General features: G+C 32.5%; 1 pseudogene across 1 annotated transcript; it reads left to right on the plus strand.

The window, feature by feature from the left end:
* The first annotated feature begins 83 nt into the window (after positions 1-83).
* On the plus strand, positions 84-3,640 carry LOC143882988 (formate dehydrogenase, mitochondrial-like; annotated as a pseudogene). Its single transcript, XR_013252330.1, has 3 exons — positions 84-630; positions 1,534-1,658; positions 3,271-3,640. The product of XR_013252330.1 is annotated as a formate dehydrogenase, mitochondrial-like (transcript).
* The last annotated feature ends 10,671 nt before the right edge of the window (positions 3,641-14,311 follow it).

The following is a 14,311-nucleotide window of genomic DNA, read 5'->3' on the forward strand; positions in this document are numbered from 1 at the left end:
TCTAAGAATAACAGACTGTCTTACTGATCTTAGTTATTAAAAACTATTCAAAAGGCTGAATTTTCTTTTGGAAATGTATATTTCTTAATACAGAACTTGAGAAGCACATTCCAGACCTACACGTTCTTATAACTACACCGTTCCATCCGGCCTACGTTACAGCCGAAAGGATAAAGAAGGCCAAGAATTTAGAAGTCCTCCTCACTGCTGGAATTGGCTCTGACCATGTTGATCTCAAAGCTGCAGCTGCTGCTGGATTGACAGTCGCTGAGGTCACTGGATCCAATGTGGTCTCTGTTGCTGAAGATGAGCTCATGAGAATTCTCATTCTCGTTCGCAATTTTCTACCTGGTTATAATCAGGTGATCAAAAGGGATTGGAACGTTGCCGGCATTGCTTATAGGGCTTATGATCTTGAGGGAAAGACGGTCGGGACAATTGGTGCAGGGCGTATTGGAAAGCTTTTGCTCCAATGCTTGAAGCCATTCAACTGTAACCTCCTCTACCACGACCGAGGATTGAACCGGAGCTCGAGAATCAGTTGGGTGCAAAATTTGAGGAAGATGTTGATAAAATGCTTCCCAAGTGTGACATTGTTGTTGTCAACATGCCTCTTACGGAAAAAACTAAGTAAGAACTTTCCCACGTACCTCAGCTTTTATCTAGCATTTCAAATGGGATCTTACCTGTTTATGACTAACATTGTTCCAGAATGTAGTTAATTCTCTAGATTGTTTTATGACCAAACACTTTTATGGAAAAAAAAGGCTTGGATTATGATTCTAAAATCTCCAAACCACCATTTCCAGCTCCCCTCAAAGTGACAGATGTCATTCACTGTCTCATTTTTCTATCTAATGTAAAGACACCTTTGCTTGTTTTTCACCATAGTTTCCAATATGTCCTCAATTCAGGGAAAAAGCAACGATATCCATATATTGAACCTATTCTCAATATATTTCCTATACTATATATAGCATTAATCAAAAGTGTAAAAACAAAGTAATCTTCAATTGAGAAAACTTATAATCGGTTATTTCGGTTCGGTTATAACCGAATAACCACCCCTAGATAACATGACTATTTTCCATGGTTTGGCAACTATACTTACATGGCCCATACACAATGGTTTCTGCATGGTCTAAAACCGTACAAAATATACAGAATCCTTTCCTGTGATCTTTATAAACCTTCTTACTCCCTCGTTTTTTCCATAAGAGATACTTTCTCATCCCACGATCGCACATATCATGGGGTATACTCTACCTTGTAGTCTTAGATTATTAAACCTAAGTCTCCCACGCTCTATTTCTGTCCTAGTCCAACTAGGAAATCACAAGAGAGCACATTCACGTCCAAACGCTCTCTTTCCTAATCTTATCAGGGAGATACAACACAAGAGTCCCTCCACATGGAAACAAGACAAGAATCCCAACACCACCTTTGTATAGTTGATTTTCCATTATTCAGTGTCTGTTCACTTTTCTGAATTTAAGAGCCCAGCTTATTAAAATCATTGCAATTATGTAACAGGGGGATGTTCGACAAAGAGAGGATTGCAAAGTTGAAGAAGGGAGTCCTTATTGTGAACAATGCCCGAGGGGCAATCATGGATGCCCAAGCTGTGGCAGATGCTTGTGCCAGCGGGCATATTGCAGGTAACTCAACATTTGCATTTCTCATGAAGTGATTGTGCATCCGTGATGGAAAGACTATTGAATTTCATCAACATATTGATGGACTATAGAATGATGATAGAAAAAAATTTCAGAACTTAGCCATGCATAACTTTACAAGTCCAAAATCTTTCTTGGTTTTCTTTCTCTGCTACCAAGTGTAAGAAAGATATTTGCCTTCTTTTTCTTGCTACATAAGCAAGGATTTTATTGAAGTGGATAGATTTTACATGGATATCAATACTGCAACCATAGAACTTGAGTAAAAGATAAGAAACTATAGACAAACCTTTTATCGGTGTCTATTTACCTCGATTCTTAAAGTCAATGCAAAGCTTTGACATGCCAGATTCCCTTGTTTGAGTAACACCTGCAATTTCAGCAGCATTACCTTTAATTTTGTTTGAGTAACACCTGTAAGACAAAAATAACCCTCCTATGTACACTAACACACGTTTTGTAACTTAGGAAAAATACTCTCCCCCACACGAAAGATTGCCCATACTCTTTTCATACCATCAACCTCCACTCACTCTTTTGGTCAACACGAGAGAGAGAGAGAGAGAGAGAGAGAGAGAGAGAGAGAGAGAGAGAGAGAGAGAGAGAGAGAGAGACTCCTCTAGTTTATTTAGGATTACTCTTTTAAACTAGACGGGGCTGTCCCAAATAAGAAATGGGGTGAACATATCATTTCCCTATATGTTGTTATCTAGTGGAGATGATATCTGTGCTCTCTTTTTGTTCTTAGCACTTTCCTCTTTATTATTTTGTCCACATTTCTCAATAGCTGTTGTGATAGCTTCTTGGCTTTGTTTCTTTCCACTGTGCTCTCTTTTTGTTCTTAGCACTTTCCTCTTTATTATTTTGTCCACATTTCTCAATAGCTGTTGTGATAGCTTCTTGGCTTTGTTTCTTTCCACTGTGCTCGCTTTGTTTCTTTCCACTGGACACAGGTTTATTTTATTTTATAATGACATAGGATATCCCCACCCCAATATTAATATCTACCGACCCAAAAGAAAAGAGGCCACAAGTGAAGGGGAGTGGTACAGTGTAAATGAGTAAATAACACCAATTCTAACAGCTTAAGCTTGTGGAGTAAATAACATCCATGAGGGGGAGTGCTAAGTATAGCTGATTGAATAACACCAGCTCTAACAGCTTAAGCATTTGGAGTAACTGGTTGTTTCACAACTTCTAATAAATGACACTCTGTAGGTGAATAATGAACTACCAAACACATTTAAAGCATACAGATTTCAGCAGCAGAGATGGTGTTTTGGGCATTATACTATAATCCGTTTGTTTATGCAATTTGGTAGTCAAAATTGTAGTCATCCAATGTATATCCTTGTGCCGGTAACTGAATCATAATCAGCTCATTGGGCATTTTATAAATTGTGTTGTCTCTTTCTTTTTTTAGTGGTTTAGTGGCTGAATTTCTTATGTTTATCATAGTTCTTGAGCTTGGTTTGGTTGAAAACATGAGCATAATTTAATGAGTCTAGTTTTGTCAAAGATGCACTTGCATATATTTTTTTTTCTCAATTTCAGATCAAGGGTTGAAGAACTTTATTGATATTCTTTTTTGTAGGTAATGAACAATTCAGTCAATACACATAAAGAGAATGAAGATGGTATCTCGTTCATTGAAGTAAGCCAAGAAGTAGAGTCATATGAAATTTCTCCTTACCAAGGCTCGGATGATGAAGAGGAAGAAGAGGATGACATAGCAGAGAATGGTTCATATTCAGTAAAACCTAAGCCCCTCTTTCCTGGCTGCGTCTTCTTATTGTGTGTATTAAACAAGGAGATACATGACTTCATCAGATAGTGTAATGGAATAGGGGACTTTCTTCGATGTAGAGTACGTTGGAAGTACGTAAGATACTAATATATTAAACTTTTAAGAATTATTTGGTGTAAATATAATGCAGATGGCAATCCAACATCCATTTGGTGTTTTCTCCTATTGAGTTTTTAAATTTGGTATTTGATTCCTCCTTCGCTTGCTTTTGGTATTTATTATTGAATGTCTTTTTATTGCACCTGTTTGTATCATCCTTTATCATTGTGATTGAATTGTTTCTGAGGTATGATTTCTGAATGGTTATGGATGGAAGGTGGGGTGCTTTTTACGCTCATAGTACTTGTGGGACGCAGGGTTACATGGAAAGATGTGTACATAAGAAAGATAAGTGATGTTATTGGATGTGTAGTTCTACTTGTCTTTGATGTGGATAATGTGATAAACGATAATTTGTTATCAGGTATATGTACCCATGAAGGGAATGAAGAATAATAACCCACTTTCATTTTTATTTTAAAAAAAAAAAAAACACATTTACCGGCTGTCCTGAACGCCGCTATATCCTAACTTAAACCGCCGCGAGAACGATTACATACACACCGGATAAAACTATTACCGGCGTTTATGAACCGCCGGTGAAAAGTTTGCATTTTCACCGGCGGTCTAGAACGCCGCTATATCTTACTTAAACCGCCGCCCGAACTATTACATACGCACCGGCTAAAGCTATTACCGGCGTTTATTAACCGCCGGCACTTAGTTTACTTTTTCTCCGGCATTTTCTAACCGCCAGCATTAGTTTTCGTATAACATTTTCCTCTGAAATTGGCCGGCGGTTATAACCGTCGGCAATATATGTTATTCCCCGGCGGTTTCTAAAACCGCCGGCAATACCTTTCCCCACAGAATGTGCGCCGGCGGTTGTATGACCGCTGGATAACCGCCGGCAAAGGTATCGCCGGCGGATAGGCCATCTTTTAGCGGCGTTCTAGAACGCCGGGGAAAACCGTTTTTCTTGTAGTGGATATTAAATCTTAGATTTAGTTGATGAAGGATGGAGATTGAAAAATTAGAAAAAGACATCAATATTTTAGACATAGGAAACCCCATAGATGGTGTCAAGGAGCTTTTTGCAAAGTTTTGAGGTGGGGATGAGATCATATTGAATCTTAGATTTAGTTGATAAAGGATGGAGATTAAAAAATTAGAAAAAGACATCAATATTTTAGACATAGGAAACCCAAAAGATGGTGTCAAGGAGCTTTTAGCCAAGTTTTGAGATGTGGATGAGACGGTATTGAATTTTCGAATTAGTTTATAAAGGACGGAGATTGAAAAAATAGAAAGTAAGTTATTTTAGAAACTTTATAAAACATGCATCTTTTAGACATAGGAGACCCTATATATGGTGTCAAGGAACTTTTAGCTGAGTTTTGAGATGAGGATGAGATTATATTGAATCTTAGATTTAGTTGATGAAGAATAGAGATTTAAAAAATAGAAGGTTTCTTATTTTAGAAACTTTGTAAGACATCTATCTTTTAGCAAAGGAAACCTTAGGGATGGTGTCAAGGAGCTTTTAGCCAAGTTTTGATATGAGGATGAGATGGTATTGAATCTTAGATTTAGTTGATGATATATAGAGATTGAAAAAATAGAAAGTTTCTTATTTTAGAAACTTTATAAAACAAACATGTTTTAGATATAAGAAAACCAAGATATGCTGTCAAGGTGCTTTTGTTGATAGATATTGAAAAACAGAAAGTTTCTTATTTTAGAAACTTTATAAAACATCCACCTTTTAGACATAGGAAACACTATAGATGGTGTCCATGAGGTTTTAGCCAAGTTTTGAGATTATAATTAGATGGTATTGAATATTAGATTTTGTTGATCAAGGATAGAGATTGTAAAAGAGAAAGTTTTTTATTTTAGTAACTTTATAAAACATCCATCTTTTACACATAGGAAACCCCATAGATGGTGTCAAGGAGCTATTTGCAAAGTTTTGAGGTGAGGATGAGATGATATTAAATCTTAGATTTAGTTGATGAAGGATGGAGATTGAAAAATTAGAAAAAGACATCAATATTTTAGACATAAGAAACCCCATAGATGGTGTCAAGGAGCTTTTTGCAAAGTTTTGAGGTGGGGATGAGATGATATTGAATCTTAGATTTAGTTGATAAAGGATGGAGATTGAAAAATTAGAAAAAGACATCAATATTTTAGACATAGGAAACCCAAAAGATGGTGTCGAGGAGCTTTTAGCCAAGTTTTGAGATGTGGATGAGACGGTATTGAATTTTAGAATTAGTTTATAAAGGATGGAGATTGAAAAAATAGAAAGTAAGTTATTTTAGAAACTTTACAAAACATCCATCTTTTAGACATAGGAAACCCTATATATGGTGTCAAGGAACTTTTACCTGAGTTTTGAGATGAGGATGAGATGATATTTAATCTTAGATTTAGTTGATGAAGAATAGAGATTTAAAAAATAGAAGGTTTCTTATTTTAGAAACTTTGTAAGACATCTATCTTTTAGCAAAGGAAACCTTAGGGATGGTGTCAAGGAGCTTTTAGCCAAGTTTTGATATGAGGATGAGATGGTATTGAATCTTAGATTTAGTTGATGATATATAGAAATTGAAAAAAAAAAGTTTCTTATTTTAGAAACTTTATAAAACAAACATCTTTTAGATATAAGAAAACCAAGATATGCTGTCAAGGTGCTTTTGTTGGTAGAGATTGAAAAACAGAAAGTTTCTTATTTTAGAAACTTTATAAAACATCCACCTTTTAGACATACGAAACACTATAGATGGTGTCCATGAGGTTTTAGCCAAGTTTTGAGATTATGATTAGATGGTATTGAATATTAGATTTTGTTGATCAAGGATAGAGATTGTAAAATAGAAAGTTTCTTATTTTAGTAACTTTATAAAACGTCAATCTTTTAGACATAGGAAACCCCATAGATGGTGTCAAGGAGTTTTTTGCAAAGTTTTGAGGTGGGATGAGATGATATTTAATCTTAGATTTAGTTGATGAAGGATGGAGATTCAAAAATTAGAAAGTTTCTTATTTTTGAAACTTTATAAGACATTAATCTTTTAGACATATGAAACCCAAAAGATGGTGTCGATGAGCTTTTAGCCAAGTTTTGAGATGTGGATGAGATGGTATTTAATTTTAGAATTAGTTTATAAAGGATGGAGATTGAAAAAATAGAAAGTTTCTTATTTTAGAAACTTTACAAAACATCATTCTTTTAGACATAGGAAACCCTATATATGGTGTCAAGGAACTTTTAGCTGAGTTTTGAGATGAGGATGAGATGATATTGAATCTTAGATTTAGTTGATGAAGAATAGAGATTTAAAAAATAGATGGTTTCTTATTTTAGAAACTTTGTAAGACATTTATCTTTTAGCAAAGGAAACCTTAGGGATGGTGTCAAGGAGCTTTTAGCCAAGTTTTGAGATGAGGATGAGATGGTATTGAATCTTAGATTTAGTTGATAAAGGATAGAGATTGAAAAAATAGAAAGTTTGTTATTGTAGAAAGCTTAAAAAACATCCATCTTTTAGACATATGAGACCCTAAAGACGGTGTCAATGAGCTTTTAGCCATGTTTTGGGATGAGGATGAGAGGGTATTGAATGTTAGATTTAGTTGATTAATGATGAAGATTGTAAAAATAGAAAGTTTCTTATTTTAGAAACTTTATCAAACATCCATCTTTTAGACATAAGAAACCCTAGAGATGATTTCAACGAGCATTTAGCCAAGGTTTGGGATAAGAATGAGTGGGTATTGAATCTTAGATTTAGTTGATGAACGATGGGTATTTAAAAAATAGAGACTTTCTTATTTTAGAAACTTTATAAAATATCAATCTTTTAAACTTAGTAAATCGTAAAGATGGTGTCAATGAGCTTTTTGCTTAGTTCTGAGATGAGGATGCGATGGTATTGGATCTTAGATTTAGTTGATGATGGATAGAGATTGAAAAAATAGAAAGTTTCTTATTTTAGAAACAATATAAAACAAACATCTTTTAGATATAAGAAACTCAAGATATGCTGTCAAGGTGCTTTTGTTGATAAAGATTGAAAAACAGAAAGTTTCTTATTTTAGAAACTTTATAAAACATCCACCTTTTAGACATAGGAAACACTATAGATGGTATCCATGAGGTTTTAGCCAAGTTTTGAGATTATGATTAGATGGTATTGAATATTAGATTTTGTTGATCAAGGATAGATATTGTAAAATAGAAAGTTTCTTACTTTAGTAACTTTATAAAACATCCATTTTTAGACAAAGGAAACCTCATAGATGGTGTCAAGGAGCTTTTTGCAAAGTTTTGAGGTGGGGATGAGATGATATTGAATCTTAGATTCAGTTGATGAAGGATGGAGATTGAAAAATTAGAAAGTTTCTTATTTTTGAAACATTATAAGACATCAATATTTTAGACATAGGAAACCCAAAAGATGGTGTCGATGAGCTTTTAGCCAAGTTTTGAGATGTGGATGAGATGGTATTGAATTTTAGAATTAGTTTATAAAGGATGGAGATTGAAAAAATAGAAAGTTTCTTATTTTTGAAACCTTACAAAACATCCATCTTTTAGACATAGGAAACCCTATATATGGTGTCAAGGAACTTTTAGCTGAGTTTTGAGATGAGGATGAGATGATATTGAATCTTAGATTTAGTTGATGAAGAATAGAGATCTAAAAAATAGATGGTTTCTTATTTTAGAAACTTTATAAAACAAACATCTTTTAGATATAAGAAAACCAAGATATGTTGTCAAGGTGCTTTTGTTGATAGAGATTGAAAAACAGAAAGTTTCTTATTTTAGAAACGTTATAAAACACTCACCTTTTAGACGTAGGAAACACTATAGATGGTGTCCATGAGGTTTTAGCCAATGTTTGAGATTATGATTAGATGATATTGAATATTAGATTTTGTTGATCAAGGATAGAGATTGTAAAATAGAAAGTTTCTTTTTTTAGTAACTTTATAAAACATCCATCTTTTAGACATAAGAAACCCCATATATGGTGTCAAAGAGCTTTTTGCAAATTTTTGAGGTGGGGATGAGATGATATTGAATCTTAGATTTAGTTGATGAACGATGGAGATTGAAAAATTAGAAAGTTTCTTATTTTTGAAACATTATAAGACATCAACCTTTTAGACATAGGAAACCCAAAAGATGGTGTCGAGGAGCTTTTAGCCAAGTTTTGAGATGTGGATGAGATGGTATTGAATTTTAGAATTAGTTTATAAAGGATGGAGATTGAAAAAATAGAAAGTTTCTTATTTTGTAAACTTTACAAAACATCCATCTTTTAGACATAGGAAACCCTATATATGTTGTCAAGGAACTTTTAGCTGGGTTTTGAGATGAGGATGAGATGATATTGAATCTTAGAATTAGTTGATGAAGAATAGAGATTAAAAAAATAGATTGTTTCTTATTTTAAAAACTTTGTAAGACATCTATCTTTTAGCAAAGGAAACCTTAGGAATGGTGTAAAGGAGCTTTTAGCCAAGTTTTGATATGAGGATGAGATGGTATTAAATCTTAGATTTAGTTGATAAAGGATAGAGATTGAAAAAATAGAAAGTTTGTTATTGTAGAAAGCTTAAAAAACATCCATCGTTTAGACATATGAGACCCTAGAGACGGTGTCAATGAGCTTTTAGCCATGTTTTGGGATGAGGATGAGAGGGAATTGAATCTTAGATTTAGTTGATTAATGATGGAGATTGTAAAAATAGGGAGTTTCTTATTTTAGAAACTTTATAAAATCTCAATCTTTTAAACTTAGTAAATCGTAAAGATGGTGTCAAGGAGCTTTTTGCCTAGTTCTGAGATGAGGATGCGATGGTATTGAATCTTAGATTTAGTTGATGATATATAAAGATTGAAAAAAGAGAAAGTTTCTTATTTTAGAAACTTTATAAAACAAACATCTTTTAGATATAAGAAAACCAAGATATGCTGTCAAGGTGCTTTTGTTGGTAGAGATTGAAAAACAGAAAGTTTCTTATTTTAGAAACTTTATGAAACATCCACTTTTTAGACATAGGAAACACTACAGATGGTGTCCATGAGGTTTTAGCCAAGTTTTGAGATTATGATTAGAGGGTATTGAATATTAGATTTTGTTGATCAAGGATAGAGATTGTAAAAGAGAAAGTTTCTTATTCTAGTAACTTTATAAAACATCCATCTTTTACACATAAGAAACCCCATAGATGGTGTCAATGAGCTATTTGCAAAGTTTTGAGGTAGGGATGAGATGATATTAAATCTTAGATTTAGTTGATGAAGGATGGAGATTGAAAAATTAGAAAAAGACATCAATATTTTAGACATAGGAAACCCCATAGATGGTGTCAAGGAGATTTTTGCAAAGTTTTGAGGTGGGGATTAGATGATATTGAATCTTAGATTTAGTTGATTAAGGATGGAGATTGAAAAATTAGAAAAAGACATCAATATTTTAGACATAGGAAACCCAAAAGATAGTGTCGATAAGCTTTTAGCCAAGTTTTGAGATGTGGATGAGATGGTATTGAATTTTAGAATTAGTTTATAAAGGATGGAGATTGAAAAAATAGAAAGTAAGTTATTTTATAAACTTTACAAAACATCCATCTTTTAGACATAGGAAACCCTATATATGGTGTCAAGGAACTTTTAGCTGAGTTTTGAGATGAGGATGAGATGATATTAAATCTTAGATTTAGTTGATGAAGAATAGAGATTTAAAAAATAGAAGGTTTCTTATTTTAGAAACTTTGTAAGACATCGATCTTTTAGCAAAGGAAACCTTAGGGATGGTGTCAAGGAGCTTTTAGCCAAGTTTTGATATGAGGATGAGATGGTATTGAATCTTAGATTTAGTTGATGATATATAGAGATTGAAAAAATAGAAAGTTTCTTATTTTAGAAACTTTATAAAACAAACATCTTTTAGATATAAGAAAACCAAGATATGCTGTCAAGGTGCTTTTGTTGGTAGAGATTGAAAAACAGAAAGTTTCTTATTTTAGAAACTTTATAAAACATCCACCTTTTAAACATAGGAAACACTATAGATGGTATCCATGAGGTTTTAGCCAAGTTTTGAGATGAGGATGAGATGGTATTGAATCTTAGATTTAGTTGATAAAGGATAGAGATTGAAAAGATAGAAAGTTTGTTATTGTAGAAACCTTAAAAAACATCAATCTTTTAGACATATGAGACCCTAGAAACGGTGTCAATGAGCTTTTAGCCTTGTTTTGGGATGAGGATGAGAGGGTATTGAATCTTAGATTTAGTTGATTAATGATGGAGATTGTAAAAAATAGAAAGTTTCTTATTTTAGAAACTTTATCAAACATCCAACTTTTAGACATAAGAAACCCTAGAGATGATTTCAACGAGCATTTAGCCAAGTTTTGGGATAAGAATGAGTGGGTATTGAATCTTAGATTTAGTTGATTAATGATGGGTATTTAAAAAATAGAGAGTTTCTTATTTTAGAAAGTTTATAAAATATCCATCTTTTAAACTTAGTAAATCGTAAAGATGGTGTCAAGGAGCTTTTTGCTTAGTTCTGAGATGAGGATGCGATGGTATTGAATCTTAGATTTAGTTGATGATGGATAGAGATTGAAAAAATAGAAAGTTTCTTATTTTAGAAACAATATAAAATAAACATCTTTTAGATATAAGAAGACCAAGATATGCTGTCAAGGTGCTTTTGTTGATAAAGATTGAAAAACAGAAAGTTTCTTATTTTAGAAACTTTATAAAACACGCACCTTTTAGACATAGGAAACACTATAGATGGTGCCCATGAGGTTTTAGCCAAGTTTTGACATTAGGATTAGATCGTATTGAATATTAGATTTTGTTGATTAAGGATAGAGATTGTAAAATAGAAAGATTCTTATTTTAGTAACTTTATAAAACATCCATATTTTAGACATAGGAAACCCCATAGATGGTGTCAAGGAGCTTTTTGCAAAGTTTTTAGGTGGGGATGAGATGATATTGAATCTTAGATTTAGTTGATGAAGGATGGAGATTGAAAAATTAGAAAAAGACATCAATATTTTAGACATAGGAAACCCAAAAGATGGTGTCGAGGAGCTTTTAGCTAAGTTTTGAGATGTGGATGACATGGTATTGAATTTTAGAATTAGTTTATAAATGATGGAGATTGAAAAAGTAGAAAGTTTCTTATTTTAGAAAATTTACAAAACATCTATCTTTTAGACATAGGAAACCCTATATATGGTGTCAAGGAACTTTTCGCTGAGTTTTGAGATGAGGATGAGATGATATAGAATCTTAGATTTAGTTGATTAAAAAATAGAGATTTAAAAAATAGATGGTTTCTTATTTTAGAAACTTTGTAAGACATCTATCTTTTAGCAAAGGAAACCTTAGGGATGGTGTCAAGGAGCTTTTAGCAAAGTTTTGATATGAGGATGAGATGGTATTGAATCTTAGATTTAGTTGATAAAGGATAGAGATTGAAAAAATAGAAAGTTTGTTATTGTAGAAAGCTTAAAAAACATCCATCTTTTAGACATATGAGACCCTACAGACGGTGTCAATGAGCTTTTAGCCATGTTTTGGGATGAGGATGAGAGGGTATTGAATCTTAGATTTAGTTGATTAATGATGGAGATTGTAAAAATTGAAAGTTTCTTATTTTAGAAACTTTATCAAACTTCCATCTTTTAGACATAAGAAACCCTAGAGATGATATCAACGAGCATTTAGCCAAGTTTTGGGATACGAATGTGTGGGTATTGAATCTTAGATTTAGTAGATGAATGATGGATATTGAAAAAATAGAGAGTTTCTTATTTTAGAAACTTTATAAAATATCAATCTTTTAAACTTAGTAAATCGTAAAGATGGTGTGAATGAGCTTTTTACTAACTTCTGAGATGAGGATGCGATGGTATTGAATCTTAGATTTAGTTGATGATGGACAGAGATTGAAAAAATAGAAAGTTTCTTATTTTAGAAACTTTAAAAAACAAACATCTTTTAGATATAAGAAAACCAAGATATGCTGTCAAGGTGCTTTTGTTAATAGAGATTGAAAAACAGAAAGTTTCTTATTTTAGAAACTTTATAAAACATCCACCTTTTAGACATATGAAACACTATAGATGGTGTCCATGAGGTTTTATGCAAGTTTTGAGATTATGATTAGATGGTATTGAATATTAGATTTTGTTGATCAAGGATAGAGATTGTAAAGTAGAAAGTTTCTTATTTTAGTAACTTTATAAAACATCCATCTTTTAGACATAGGAAACCCCATAGATGGTGTCAAGGAGCTTTTTGCAATGTTTTGAGGTGGGGATGAGATGATATTGAAACTTAGATTTAGTTGATGAAGGATGGAGATTGAAAAATTAGAAAGTTTCTTATTTTTGAAACTTTATAAGACATCAATATTTTAGACATAGGAAACCCAAAAGATGGTGTCGAGGAGCTTTTATACAAGTTTTGAGATGTGGATGAGATGGTATTGAATTTTAGAATTAGTTTATAAAGGATGGAGATTGAAAAAATAGAAAGTTTCTTATTTTAGAAACTTTACAAAACATCTATCTTTTAGACATAGGAAACCCTATATATGGTGTCAATGAACTTTTAGCTGAGTTTTGAGATGAGGATGAGATGATATTGAATCTTAGATTTAGTTGATGAAGAATAGAGATTTAAAAAATAAATGGTTTCTTATTTTAGAAACTTTGTAAGACATCTATCTTTTAGCAAAGGAAACCTTAGGGATGGTGTGAAGGAGCTTTTAGCCAAGTTTTGAGATGAGGATGAGATGGTATTGAATCTTAGATTTAGTTGATAAATGATAGAGATTGAAAAAATAGAAAGTTTGTTATTGTAGAAAGCTTAAAAAACATCCATCTTTTAGACATATGAGACCCTAGAGACGGTGTCAATGAGCTTTTAGGCATGTTTTGGGATGAGGATGAGAGGGTATTGAATGTTAGATTTAGTTGATTAATGATAGAGATTGTAAAAATTGGAAGTATCTTATTTTAGAAACTTTATCAAACTTCCATCTTTTAGACATAAGAAACCCTAGAGATGATATCAACGAGCATTTAGCCAAGTTTTGGGATACGAATGTGTGGGTATTGAATCTTAGATTTAGTAGATGAATTATGGATATTGAAAAAATAGAGAGTTTCTTATTTTAGAAACTTTATAAAATATAAATCTTTTAAACTTAGTAAATCGTAAAGATGGTGTGAAGGAGCTTTTTACTAATTTCTGAGATGAGGATGCGATGGTATTGAATCTTAGATTTAGTTGATGATGGATAGAGATTGAAAAAATAGAAAGTTTCTTATTTTAGAAACTTTATAAAACAAACATCATTTAGATATAAGAAAACCAAGATATGCTGTCAAGGTGCTTCTGTTGATAGAGATTGAAAAATAGAAAGTTTCTTATTTTAGAAACTTTATAAAACATCCACCTTTTAGACATAGGAAACCCCATAGATGGTGTCAAGGAGCTTTTTGCAAAGTTTTGAGGTGGGGATGAGATCATATTGACTCTTAGATTTAGTTGATGAAGGATGGAGATTGAAAAATTAGAAAGATTCTTATTTTTGAAACTTTGTAAGACATCCATCTTTTAGACATAGGAAACCCAAAAGTTGGTGTCGAGGAGCTTTTAGCCAAGTTTTGAGATGTGGATGAGATGGTATTGAATTTTAGAATTAGTTGATGAAGAATAGAGATTTAAAAA

This window comes from Tasmannia lanceolata, unplaced genomic scaffold (genome assembly GCF_043159265.1).
Source record: "Tasmannia lanceolata isolate RefF3 unplaced genomic scaffold, GAP_Taslan_0.1 ptg000008l, whole genome shotgun sequence".
Lineage (NCBI taxonomy): Eukaryota > Viridiplantae > Streptophyta > Magnoliopsida > Canellales > Winteraceae > Tasmannia > Tasmannia lanceolata.